Source organism: Pan troglodytes, chromosome 16 (assembly GCF_028858775.2).
Source record: "Pan troglodytes isolate AG18354 chromosome 16, NHGRI_mPanTro3-v2.0_pri, whole genome shotgun sequence".
Classification (NCBI taxonomy): domain Eukaryota; kingdom Metazoa; phylum Chordata; class Mammalia; order Primates; family Hominidae; genus Pan; species Pan troglodytes.
Genome location: NC_072414.2, coordinates 92,287,936 through 92,301,924, shown reverse-complemented (window position 1 = coordinate 92,301,924; position 13,989 = coordinate 92,287,936). Strand labels below are relative to the sequence as shown.

At 42.7% G+C, this 13,989-nt stretch overlaps 1 protein-coding gene and 1 long non-coding RNA gene across 24 annotated transcripts in view; one reads left to right on the top strand and one right to left on the bottom strand.

Annotated features, from left to right (window-relative positions):
* LOC104002466 (uncharacterized) overlaps positions 1-13,989 on the bottom strand; it is a 60,666-nt gene that overhangs the window by 3,154 nt on the left and 43,523 nt on the right. Inside the window, exon 4 of the long non-coding RNA XR_001709650.3 lies at positions 8,753-8,844. This is a non-coding gene — a long non-coding RNA (uncharacterized LOC104002466). The remainder of the gene's footprint in view (positions 1-8,752; positions 8,845-13,989) is intronic.
* Positions 1-13,989, top strand: part of CERS3 (ceramide synthase 3) — a 145,768-nt gene that overhangs the window by 111,327 nt on the left and 20,452 nt on the right. The gene's annotated exons all lie outside the window — the stretch shown is intronic.

The following is a 13,989-nucleotide window of genomic DNA, read 5'->3' as shown; positions in this document are numbered from 1 at the left end:
TGTTAATAAATCTGCACATTCACAGCAGGATATGAGAGTTTTATTAATGTGTTCTTAGGCCAGAGAGCTTGGTAAAAATAGGTATAGGGAGGCCCCATGCTGGCCAGCACTGTCCCTGCTAATCTCCCACTGTTTTCTGTGGCCACACCCTCCCTGTGGCCATCTCCCCACCCCTACTACCTAAGTCTCAGAAGAGAGCTTTGTGTGACACAAAAGAAACCTTATTCCTGAACACTCATTCAGTGTGTAGATGTGGGTAAAAGAAATTCGTTTTTCAAACATTTTCATTTTGATTTATCATGTGGGCTTTAGCGCCTGAGTGATTTATGATGCAGATGGCTTGATCTGTGCTCTGATTTGGGAACAGCACGCATGCCGTCTATGGAACTCTGGGTGCTCAAAGGGGCTGTGTTCTTCAAAGGGTGTCTCCTTGGCACATGTGACAGGCCCAGGAAGTCCTGAGCAAAGCAGTCCTGGGCACGCACTCTTCGCGTGGATCCATGGCCAATGCCCTGGATGCCTGAGCTAAGACATCATGGAATGCCTGTCCTTTCCAATGGGCCTTGGCCTCAAGATTCCTCCATGCAACTGGCATACTTCTAGGACGTCTTCAGTCTGAGCCTGGAAACATGGTCACGTCTTTCAAAGGAATGGAACTGGCTCTGCTGAGTCATCTAGATGGGTTGGAAACCCAGATCCACTCCTCAAAGCTCTCCACAGAGGCCTGACTGCAGGGGCTAAGGCCAGAACAGGCCCTACATGGGCAGCTACCTGTTTAATGTTTGGATGGTAGCCCCTAAATCTACCTGCATGCAAGACAGCATGAAGAATGTGGAGAAAGCCCAGGCCTCAAGAGGGCCCCAGGGTCATGGCTGTCCAGAGGAAGAGAGTAATGGGGGAGATCTAAGTCAGCAAGGCTGTGGCGAAAGTCTGAGGCAAGCTTTGCCCACTTTGAAGCTTTCTGTTGCTATTTGTTCCTGCCATGTCAGTTGAGAGTGTTTGTGTGGGCATGTATAGGTGTGTGTGTGTGTGCATATGCGTGCATGGGCATGCATACACAGGAGGATCTGGGGATACCCTGGGCTTCCACACCTGTGAGGGAGTGAGGGGAGCTGGGCTGGGCAAAGGGAGAAGTTGAACTCTGATGTGGGTGCAACCAAGGCCTCCACCAACCCTACAGAGAGCTCTAGAGCTGGGTGGCCCTTCAGAGATGACCCAATTGAGCCAAGGAGGCTGGGCCTCTGTATTTGGACATTAACCTGTTACTGGATATGGGCTGCCATCTAGAGAGGGGAATTTGTATATATTTTTTCTTCTCCTTATAGATAAGCTGAACGGTGTTCTGTTTCCTAGGAAACCTGAAGCTATATGTTCATGTTGATTCTATAGCTGTTTGGGGAGAATGGTGGGGCGGCGGGGGGAATTTGTAATCAGGCTACCACCATTGTTCTTCAGCCCCAGAAGTCCTCAAGTCATTTGCAATCTTAGGTACTTGAATTGAATTTTTTTTTTTTTTTTTTTTTTGAGACAGAGTCTTGCTCTATTGCCCAGGCCAGAGTGCAGCAGTGCGATCTCAGCTCGCTGCAACCTCAGCCTCCTGGGTTCAAGCGATTCTCCTGCCTCAGCTTCCTGAGCAGCTGGGACTACAGGTACCCACCACCACACCTGGCTGATTCTTTGTATTTTTAGTAGAGATGGGGTTTCACCGTGTTAGCCAGGATGGTCTCAATCTCCTGACCTCATGATCCGCACACCTCAGCCTCCCAAAGTCCTGGGATTACAGGTGTGAGCCACTGCACCCGGCCTGAACTATTTTTAATACCAAATTTCATACCACATACCTTGCAAGTGACCTTGACAATATCTCAGTTATGGAGAGCTCCGCAGAGCAGCACAGAACCAGATGGTAGCCCCTCAGATACCAATCATCAAGCCCTATCACCTCTTCCATGACTCTGTTTCTGCAGGCTAAATACGTACAATTCTTTCGAACGTACGTGACTCTGTTTCTGCAGGCTAAATACATACAATTCTTTCGAACATACGTGACTCTGTTTCTGCAGGCTAAATACATACAACTTTTTTGAACGTACCTCCTAAGACATGCTGTGGAGTCTTTTCACCTACCTCATCACTCTCTTGTTCTATTTTATCCAGATTATTTAAATGTTATACCTAGAAGTCAGCACAGTTTTCTAGATGTGGTCTGACTCATACAAAATCAAGCAGGTCTGTTTTCTCTGTTTTTCTGAAAATTCTGTTTCTATTGATGTAGGTTAGTTTTCCATTGCTGTTAGTCGCATTATGCTGTTAATTCATACTGAGCTTGAAATTGATTAAGCCTCCATGTCTTTTCCACATGAACTATTGTTAAGCAACATTTCCTCCACTGGGGAATTGTCTGGTGCTGAGAGTGGTTTTTCGTTTTTGTTGGAAGTTATATTCCTTTTTGTTAAACTTCATTTTGCTTGATCAGGTTATCATTCCAGCCTTTTGTTTAAGAATGGGAAAGCCTGACATTTGGTGACAGGTGCTTAAATATTTCTGATGACCTGTTGTTTAAAAGGCCTATTAAAGCCAGGAGTGGTGGTACATATTTGTAGTCCTAGCTGTTTGGGAGGCTGAGGCAGGAGGTTTGCTTGAGCTCAGGAAGTCAAGGCTTCAGTGAGCCATGATTGCACCACTGCACAATCTAGCCTGGAAACGGAACAAGACCCTGTCTCTTAAAAAAAAAAAACAAAAGAGGGCCTATTAAAGGAACTCAGGAGTATGCTATACAAGGCAGCTCATGAAAACGTCCTAATTATTTTGTTTGAATCAGAGGAGGATTGTAATTATACTTAAGCCTAACACACAAGAAGATCTACTACTCACACCCTAAAGAAGATCTCCCAGGATTCCAGATTTTTTGCTTCAGATCAACTTGTTACTGCTGTGTTGCTAGCTTATTACATGCTAGCTATGTTGACTACAGCTAACTAGAGTGGCTTGGGCGTTAATAGAAAAATACAGCCAGGTCCCAACACAGACCAGTTAAATCTACAGAGGTGAGATCGAGACACTGGAATTTTTGACAGTCCTCTTCTTCCACTAAATGATTCTAATTTGCATCCTAGGCTGAGATCTACGAGATTAAGCAGAGAAAACCAGCTGCATGTGTCTTCTCCCCACTGGAAAAATGTCCATGGTGCCACTCCATTTACTGGGTCTATTTTTTAAAAAGCGGAGATCACTATACTCTTCCCTACATTTGTAAAGTCAATTGGCATGACCTCAACAAACATTCCCATCTTGAAAATATTACAAAATTAGTGGACTTTTGTGTTACATTGATGTTCTGCACTATAAGAAAAAAAAACTGATAAAAATTCAGACTTGAAAATAAGCACATTGGGATTCTTTCTTTTGTAGAAAAACAGAATTCTTTAAATAGCACATTTTTCTGGAGAGTTTAAAAACATGATTTATTTTATAAAATGATTATTTTTAAAGAACCATTTATTATATAAAGTGAGACATACTTGCAATTTTATGTTGCCTTTCTGGACTGAAAAGTTACTTGTGAAATATAGAGACTAAGGAAGTCAAAGTTATTTGAAAGCATGGAATTTTAGAAGTTGAAAGACCCTTAGGCGACCCTCTGCTGCAACTTTTTCTTTTCACAAAGAGTAGCAATCCAGAGAGGGTTTGTGGTCTAACAGACAACCATGCTCTCCAAAGTGCAGTCTGACCATCAGCCCAGGTACAGTCCAGGGACTGCTAGAAATACAATATCTCAGGCCCCACCAGTGACCTCCAGCATGAGAATCTGTAGTTTACCAAGAACCCTAGGTGATTTGCGAGCATGTTACAGTTTGGGAAGCACTGGTCTAGAAAATTCATATTCCAGACAACTGAAAGGAAAACCGCCACGCGTAGCCAGAGTTCACAGAACTCAATTTAAATTTAATGCAACTGCCTTGAGGAGGGAAAAAAGGGGAAAAAACTCAATTTGTTTTTTTCTGTGACCTTGTCAACTTGGATAATTAGAACCTATATAACAAAAAGGAATGTACTTTGCTAGTAGTTCAGAAAATTGAACTCTGACTGAATGTATTTTTTTCATACAGTGAAAGCTAAAAATTTGCTTTCAAAACAGCATAAAATGCTTATTATATAGCTCTTTGTTTCATTACCAACTGCGGATTTAGACATGGAGTCATTCAAAGAGCAGTGGGACATTATGAGTAATTCACAATCTTCTGGGCTTTTGACATTTCTGCAAAGCCACAGATTCCCAAGCACAGCATTTAGTTACAGCACTTCAAAAACACAGCACTATGATTTTATGGAAGCTGTAGTACAGATGTCATTCCCAGAGGTGTAAGGAAATGCTGTGGGCAAAGATTGTTCATTTAGTTCAAATGAGCATTTTATCTTATTAGCATTAGAATGTATTTTTTTTTCTCATTGTCAAGTTTTTTGTTTTTGTTTTTGTTTTCTTTTGGTCATTCTTTTTTTTTTTTGAGACGGAGTCTCGCTCTGTCGTCCAGGCTGGAGTGCAGTGGCGTGATCTCGGCTCACTGCAAGCTCCACCTCCCGGGTTCAAGCCATTCTCCTGCCTCAGCCTCCCGAGTACCTGGGACTACAGGCGCCCCCCACCACAACTGGCTAACTTTTTGTATTTTTAGTAGAGACAGGGTTCCACCGTGTTAGCCAGGATGGTCTCGATCTCCTGACCTCGTGATCCGCCCACCTCTGCCACCCAAAGTGCTGGGATTACAGGTGTGAGCCACCGTGCCCGGCTTTTTTGGTCATTCTTGCAATCATTTTTGAGGAATACAGATGAAGCCCAAGTGAATTATGTATAAGCATATATATATATATATAAATATATCAAAAAAAATACACCAAAAGTAAAGCCAAAAGTGTAGACATCCGGATTTGACTTTAAATTTATTGTGCTCACCTTTTCTTTTGGTGGAGATTAAAGTGGTGGGAAGTTGTGTATTAATTGAGTGATGCTGGTTGTGTTACACATATTGTACAATACGGGGTGATGGCTGTGGATAAGTATGTTTATTTAAGAAACACAGATGGTGAAGCTTTTCCGTGCTGTGTCATGTGAGGATCAACTGAAGGATGGGGGAATGTTTAGCTGGAAGAGGAGTTCATTATCTTTAAATGTTTGGAAAATTAACCAATGTTTGAAGGGAGTACACAGACTTCTTTTGCCTGGTACAAAGGGGTAGAACTTGGAGGAATGCGTGGGCGCTCCAAGGAGGCAGAGATCAGCCCCAAATATGAAAGGAAGCAGGTAGTGAATGACTGCAGAGACACAGGCCGGGGTGTGCGTCTTCTGCTAGGGTTGTTGTAAAGAGCCTATCAGCATCCAATAGAAACTGGATTAGAAGACACTTAAAGGTCCCTTTCAAACCTGTAGGTCTACAGATACTGCTGTTTCTTACGTAATACCCCTTCCACATCGCAGTGCTACTCCGATAGCCTCCAGAGTTTCCCTCCTGGACTGTGACCTCGGCCTCCCAATTATGCCAGCTGGGCTCCTTCCAGCCATTTCCACACAGTGGCAGAGAGCACTGCTATAGAAACCAGCTCCCCCGGTGCAGAAGCTCACTGAGGACAAACACCTTGTCTGTTTTCTCACTGATACACTGCGAACACCCAAAACAGTGCTATAAAGTGGCTTCTAGTTGGGTTTAGAAATTAATTTGAATTTCTGACCATGACCTGTGAAATTCATTATCTGATCTGTGCTTATTCCAGGCCTCACCTGGGGTCAGGCCCTGCCTTTCTCAGCATTCATTAGCTGTGCTGTCCTTGCTAATCCTCGAGCGTGCGGGGTTCTCACATCGCAGGGCCTCTGCCCACGTTGTTTCTTCTTGAAATGTTTATTCCACTCTTCTCTGGCTACTCCTGTTAAACTATAGGTTACAACTTGAGTTCATTTCCTTAAGGCCTTCCTGGCATCAGCCTCATCTAAGTGAGATTCCTCTATTTAAATATCATAGTATTCTCTACTTCCTAACATGCATCAAATCTGTAACGATGTATTTCTTATTGTGTGTTTGATTCTGTAGCATTCAGTTCTTTCAATAGATTGTAAGTTATTTGAGAACAGACCATTATATCTCCAATGTCTTGCACAGGGCACAGGGTATCAAAAGGATTTTTTGAACTGGTGGTTCTCAACAGGAGCAGTTTTGGCCTTCAAGGATATTTGACAATCTGTGGAGACATTTTTGTCTGTCACAAGTGGGAGGTGCCACTAGTATGATACAGATAACTGGAGGTGCTTACTGCTAGACGTCCCACAATGGGCAGCAAGGTCCCTGAATCACCTGGCCCAAAATATCCACAGTGCCGAGGTTGTGAACCTTGGGGTGAATGAATGAACTGTCTTTTGGTTGATTGTCCTTTGTGGCAAGGTGTTTTTTCCCAAATTATTCATTGCTTTCCCACTGCCAGTGTCTTCTCATCCAGAGGAAACTTTGATTTATGCAGGAACAGCCAAACACATGATTCCTTGAGAAACCAAGCTCTCCAAAATTAGCTGGTTAGTATTTCTTTACATGGAAATGTTGGCATTTAAAATTATTCAAATGATAATGGTTTTGAAAGAAAACAGTTGCCAGCCATTTCCTTTTGAGATAAGGCAACTGCATTGAAAAGTTTTGATGGATGGAGAAAATGAGATTGTAGCAAATGTGTCCGTTGTAATCCCAATCTGAGAAAACATTTACTCTGATAGCACTCTGCACTATAACCTTCAGTTCCTTCACTGTTATGTACCATGAGGGCTGGGAAGGACACACCAGCGGAGGCCGTTTTGACTCTGCCAAACAGTGGTTCCTCATTCATTCTAATTCACTTAGTGACGTGGCTCTCTCATGGCTTTTTTCACCACCTGACCTCTTTACCTTCTGAGTCTAACTCAGTAAAACTGTTCCCATCCTGGGGGTGGCCACCTTCACCTGTCTCTCGGCAGGAAGCACAGAATCTGAGTTTGAGCTACACAACTTTTTGTTTCTAGCTCAAGCCATCATATTTATGAGGAAGACTTGTTAGAAGAAAATGAGTGACAGTTTCTACCTATTGAAAAATTTCATTCGGCTTCGTAGTCAGAGTCTGGGACAGTACTTCCCAATCTTCATCACTTCATCGTACCCGAGAGATTGATGTTTGTGCAGCACGCAAGGGTAAACTGAGGTGGGCCTCAAAGTAGGAGAAGACAGTACAAGTAATCCAGGCACCTGGGGCTCTGGTAGCTTCAGGCTCTGCCTTGCTACCCCAAGGCCTGAGAGGATTAATGTCTCAGCATAACTTTTAACCCTTTCCTGGCACATCCGTTGGGAATTTCTGGTATAGAATAGCCTCACGTAATGGCCACTCATCTATGGGCCAATAGATGATAATGTTATTCATTTCCACTTAATATGGGCTGATAGATTGGCATTGCCTAAGAACAAGTCATATTTTGTTTATCCCTGGAGAAGCACAGACAAGATACTTTTAAAATTTTCCTTATTCGGAATTCTTGCCAACAATAGCACTTTCGCTCCTCCGAGACAGGGATGCAGCGCTGTCCAGCAGGAACTATCTGAAGTGGCCGTCACAAGGCCTTCTGCAGAGGACCGTATGTCAGAAGAGGTCTCTCAGGACCAAAACATACGCAGCTGTGTCATGGAGGGCCAGCCAATGGGGCACACACCCCTCGGCTGACTACTGTGTTCCCTTACCCTGAGGTCACGGGTGTGGGCTTGCCAACCTGTGTCAGCTCAGAATCTGGAGCCTGGCCACAGAGATCTGATAGAGCTTGGACATTGCTGAAGACAGCATTTGGAGAGCTGAAGAGTGCAGGGACTCATATCAAAGGACCCAATTGAGTGTAACAGGCTGGAAATGAAGTACCTCGTAACAGGCTGGAAATGAAGTACCTCATAAAAGGCAGGGATTGGGGATAATTTTTAGGATTTTGTTTTCAGCAACTGAGTGGGTGGGAGTACCATTTGCTAAATTATGGAAGGCCAGAGAAAAAGGTGGTGTTAAGGGGAGGAGACTAGAGTTTAAAGACTGTTAGACAGCTGAGGGATTTTCTAGCTATTGAGTATTTGAGTTTGAAGCCTGAAAGAGGCCCACACGGGGGATATAAACTTGGGAGTCATCTACAGTTAGACAGTATTCAATTAATGCTATGGTATTAGATTAATTCATTCACTCTTTCAACACATATATCCAGAGTGCCTACTATGTACTAAATGAGATCACCTACGAGAACCCAGAGAAGACAGATGGTATATTCCAGTACATTCCTACTCATTTTATTCTCTCTCCCTCTCTTTCCCTGCAGAGATGGCCACTGTCTTGAAGCTGGTATCCTTCCTCTCATGCCTCTGTATATTTATTATGTCTGGATATAGTTACGGGCATTAGAGTATTATTTTCTGTATTTTAAAACTTTATGTAAGTGATATGAGCTGATATATAAATGTGTAGCTTTTTTCAGTCATTATAAGACTATTCATATTGATGTATGTCTCCTTGTGAACATGTGTGTGAATTTCTCCATAAATGGAATTGTTAGGTCAAATTTATTTTATTTTTTACTATCTCAAAGGAACTCATTTTAATTTTTTTATTATGCAACATTTAGTTTATTAATTGAATATGAAAATTTTGACGTGTATATAGCTGATGAGCTTTTTTTCTTTTTCAACTTTTTTTAAAATAAAGAAAATAGGTTTAATTGACTCACAGTTCTGCAGGCTGTACAGGTAACATGACTGGGGAGGCCTCAGGAAACAATCATAGCAGAAGGCAAAGGGAAAGCAGGCACTTCTTACATGGCTGGAGTAGGAGGAAGAGAGCGAAGTGGGAGGTGCTACACACTTTTAAACAACCAGATATCATAAGAACTCACTCACTGTCACAAGAATAGCAAGGGGTAAATCCACCCCCTTGATCCAGTCACCTCCCACCAGGCCCCTCCTCCAACATTCAGAATTACAGTCAACATGAGATTTGGGTGGGGACACAAATCCCAAACCATATCATTCTGCCCCTGGCCTCTCCCACATCTCATGTCCTTCTCACATTGCAAAATACAATTATCTCATCTCAAAAGTCCCTCAAAGTCTTAACTCATCTTAGCATTAACTCAAAAGTCCAAAGTCCAAAGTCTTATCAGAAACAAGCTAGTCTCTTCTGCATATGAGCCTGTAAAATAAAACAGCAATTAATTAGTTCCAAGACACAATGGGGGTATAGGTATTGGGTAAATACTCCCTTTCCAAAAGGGAGAAATCAGTCAAAACAAAGTGGGCTACAGGCCCCATGGAAGTCTGAAGCCCAGCAGGGGGGTCATTAAATCTTACAGCTACAAAATAATTTGCTTTGACTCCATGTCTCACATTCAGGCGACACTGATACTAGGGGTGGGCTCCTAAGGCCCTGGGCAGCTCTGGCCCTGTGGCTCTGCAGTGTACATCACCAGCGGCTGCTCTCAAGGGCTGGTGTTGCGTGCCTGTGGCTTTTCCGGGTGCATAGTGCAAGCTGTCAATAAATCTACCATTTTGGGGTCTGGGGGACTGTGGCCCTCTTCTCGCAGCTCCACTCAGTAGTGCCCTGGTAGGAACTCTGTGTGGGGGCTCCAGCCCTACATTTCCCCTCTGCACTGCCTTAGTGGAGGTTCTTCATGAGTGCTCCACCCCTTCGGCAGATTTCTGCCTGGATGTCTAGGCATTTCCGTACATCCTCTGAAATCTAGGCGGAGGCTCCCAAGCCTCACTCTTGCCCTCTGTGCACCCACAGGCTTAACACTATATGGAAGCCGCCAAGGTTTTTGGCTTGCACCCTCTGGAACAGTGGCCTGAGACATATCTGGGGCCCTTTTAGCCATGGCTGGAGCTAAAGCAGCTGGGAAAATGCCTTGGAGGCATTTTTCCCCATTGTCTTGGCTATTAACATTTAGCTCCTCTTTATGCAAATTTCTGCAGCCAGCTTGAATTCCTCCCCAGAAAGTGCGTTTTTCTTTTCTACCACATGGTCAGGCTGCAAATTTTCTTGCAAACTTTTGTGCTCTGCTCCCCTTCTAAATATAAATTCCAGTTTCAGAACATCTCTTGGTTCATGCAGATGAGCATATGCTGTCATAAGCAGCCAGGTCACTTCTTGAACACATTGCTGCTTAAAAATTTCTTCTACCAGACACCCTAAATCATCTCACTCAAGTTCAAAATTCCACAGATCCCTAGAGCAGGGGCATAATGCCAGTCAGTCTCTTTGCTAAAGCAAGGAAAGAGTGACCTTTACTCCAGTTCCCAGAAAGTTCTTCATCTCCATCTGAGACCTCCTCAGCTTGGACTTCACTGTCCCTATCACTATGAGCATTTTGGTCACAACCATTCAACAAGTCTGTAGGAAATTCCAAACTTTCCCTCACTTTCCTGTCATCTTCTGAGCCCTTTAAACTGTTCCAACCTCTTCCCATTACCCAGTTTCAAAGCTGCTTTCACATTTTCAGGTATCTTTATAGCAAGGGCCCACTGCTGGTACCAAGTTTCTGTATTAGTCAGTTCTGGCACTGCTGTAAAGAAATATCTGGCCAGGCATGGTGGCTCACACCTGTAATCCCAGCACTTTGGGAGGCCAAGGCAGACAAATCACCTGAGGTCAGGAGTTCAAGACCAGCCTGACCAACGTGGAGAAACCCCATCTCCACTAAAAATACAAAATTAGCTGAGCATGGTGGTGCATACCTGTAATCCAAGCTACCTGAGAGGCTGAGGCAGGAGGATCACTTAAACTCGGGAGGTGGAGGTTGTGGTGAGCCGAGATGGTGCCATTGCACTCCAGCCTGGGCAACAACAGCAAAACTCCACCTCAAAAAAAAAAAAAAAAAAAAGAAATATCTGAGACTGAGTAATTTATGGAGAAAAAAATTTAATTAACTCATGGTTCTGCAGGCTGTACAGGTAACATCGTGGGGGAGGCCTCAGGAAACTTCCAATCATGGTGGAAGGTGAAGAGGAAGCAGGCACATCTTACATGGCTGGAGTAGGGGGAAGAGGAGCTCTTTTTCAACTTATGTTTTAGGTTCAGGGGGCACATGTACAGGTTTGTTACTTGGGTAAATTGCATGTTGCTGGGGTTTGGTGTACAAATGATTTTGTCACCCAGGTAGTGAGCATAGTACCTGATAGGTAGTTTTTTGATCCTCACCTTTCCCCTACCCTCCGCCCTCAAGTAGGCCCTAGTGTCTGTTGTACCCCTCTTTGTGTCCATGTGTACTCAATGTTTAGCTCCCACTTGTAAGTGAGAACATGCAGTACTTGGTTTTCTGCTCCTGTATTAATTTACTTGGGATAATGGCCTCCAGCTGCATCCATGTTGTTCCAAAGGACATGATTTTGTTCTTTTTTATGGCTGTATAGCATTTCACAGTGCATATGTACCACATTTCCCTTATCCAGTCCACTACTGATGGGCACCTAGGTTGATTCCATGTTTTTGCTATTGTGAATAGTGCTATGATGAACATATGAGTGCATATGTCTTTTTGGTAGAACAATTTATATTTCTTTGGGTATTTACCCAGTAATAGGATTGCTGGGTTGAATGGAAGTTCTGTTTTAAGTTCTTTGAGAAATCTCCAAAATGCTTTCCACAGTGGCCAAACTAATTCACATTCCCACCAGTAGTTTATAAGCATTCCTTTTTCTCCATAACATTGCCAAAATCTGTTATTTTCTTTTTTTTTTAACGTCTTTTTTTTATTATACTTTAAGTTTTAGGGTACATGTGCACAATGTGCAGGTTAGTTACATATGTATACATGTGCCATGCTGGTGTGCTGCACCCACTAACTCGTCATCTAGCATTAGGTATATCTCCGGATACTATCCCTCCCCCCTCCCCCCCACCCCACAACAGTCCCCAGAGTGTGATATTCCCCTTCCTGTGTCCATGTGATCTCATTGTTCAATTCCCACCTGTGAGTGAGAATATGCGGTGTTTGGTTTTTTGTTCTTGCAATAGTTTACTGAGAATGATGATTTCCAATTTCATCCATGTCCCTACAAAGGACATGAACTCATCATTTTTTATGGCTGCATAGTATTCCATGGTGTATATGTGCCACATTTTCTTAATCCAGTCTATCATTGTTGGACATTTGGGTTGGTTCCAAGTCTTTGCTATTGGGAATAATGCCGCAATAAACATACGTGTGCATGTGTCTTTATAGCAGCATGATTTATATTCCTTTGGGTATATACCCAGTAATGGGATGGCTGGGTCAAATGGTATTTCCAGTTCTAGATCCCTGAGGAATCGCCACACTGACTTCCACAATGGTTGAACTAGTTTACAGTCCCACCAACAGTGTAAAAGTGTTCCTATTTCTCCACATCCTCTCCAGCACCTGTTGTTTCCTGACTTTTTAATGATTGCCATTCTAACTGGTATGAGATGGTATCTCATTGTGGTTTTGATTTGCATTTCTCTGATGGCCAGTGATGGTGAGCATTTTTTCATGTGTTTTTTGGCTACATAAATGTCTTCTTTTGAGAAGTGTCTGTTCATATCCTTCGCTCACTTTTTGATGGGGTTGTTTGTTTTTTTCTTGTAAATTTGTTTGAGTTCATTGTAGATTCCGGATATTAGCCCTTTGTCAGATGAGTAGGTTGTGAAAATTTTCTCCCATTTTGTAGGTTGCCTGTTCACTCTGATGGTAGTTTCTTTTGCTGTGCAGAAGCTCTTTAGTTTAATTAGATCCCATTTGTCAATTTTGGCTTTTGTTGCCATTGCTTTTGGTGTTTTAGACATGAAGTCCTTGCCCATGCCTATGTCCTGAATGGTAATGCCTAAGTTTTCTTCTAGGGTTTTTATGGTTTTAGGTCTAATGTTTAAGTCTTTAATCCATCTTGAATTGATTTTTGTATAAGGTGTAAGGAAGGGATCCAGTTTCAGCTTTCTACCTATGGCTAGCCAGTTTTCCCAGCACCATTTATTAAATAGGGAATCCTTTCCCCATTGCTTGTTTTTCTCAGGTTTGTCAAAGATCAGATAGTTGTAGATATGCGGCATTATTTCTGAGGGCTCTGTTCTGTTCCATTGATCTATATCTCTGTTTTGGTACCAGTACCATGCTGTTTTGGTTACTGTAGCCTTGTAGTATAGTTTGAAGTCAGGTAGCGTGATGCCTCCAGCTTTGTTCTTTTGGCTTAGGATTGACTTGGCGATGCGGGCTCTTTTTTGGTTCCATATGAACTTTAAAGTAGTTTTTTCCAATTCTGTGAAGAAAGTCATTGGTAGCTTGATGGGGATGGCATTGAATCTATAAATTACCTTGGGCAGTATGGCCATTTTCACGATATTGTTTCTTCCTACCCATGAGCATGGAATGTTCTTCCATTTGTTTGTATCCTCTTTTATTTCCTTGAGCAGTCATTTGTAATTCTCTTTGAAGAGGTCCTTCACATCCCTTGTAAGTTGGATTCCTAGGTATTTGATTGTCTTTGAAGCAATTGTGAATGGGAGTTCACTCATGATTTGGCTCTCTGTTTGTCTGTTATTGGTGTATAAGAATGCTTGTGATTTTTGTACATTGATTTTGTATCCTGAGACTTTGCTGAAGTTGCTTATCAGCTTAAGGAGATTTTGGGCTGAGACGATGGGGTTTTCTAGATATACAATCATGTCGTCTGCAAACAGGGACAATTTGACTTCCTCTTTTCCTAATTGAATACCCTTTATTTCCTTCTCCTGCCTAATTGCCCTGGCCAGAACTTCCAACACTATGTTGAATAGGAGTGGTGAGAGAGGGCATCCCTGTCTTGTGCCAGTTTTCAAAGGGAATGCTTCCAGTTTTTGCCCATTCAGTATGATATTGGCTGTGGGTTTGTCATAGATAGCTCTTATTATTTTGAAATACGTCCCATCAATACCTAATTTATTGAGAGTTTTTAGCATGAAGCGTTGTTGAATTTTGTC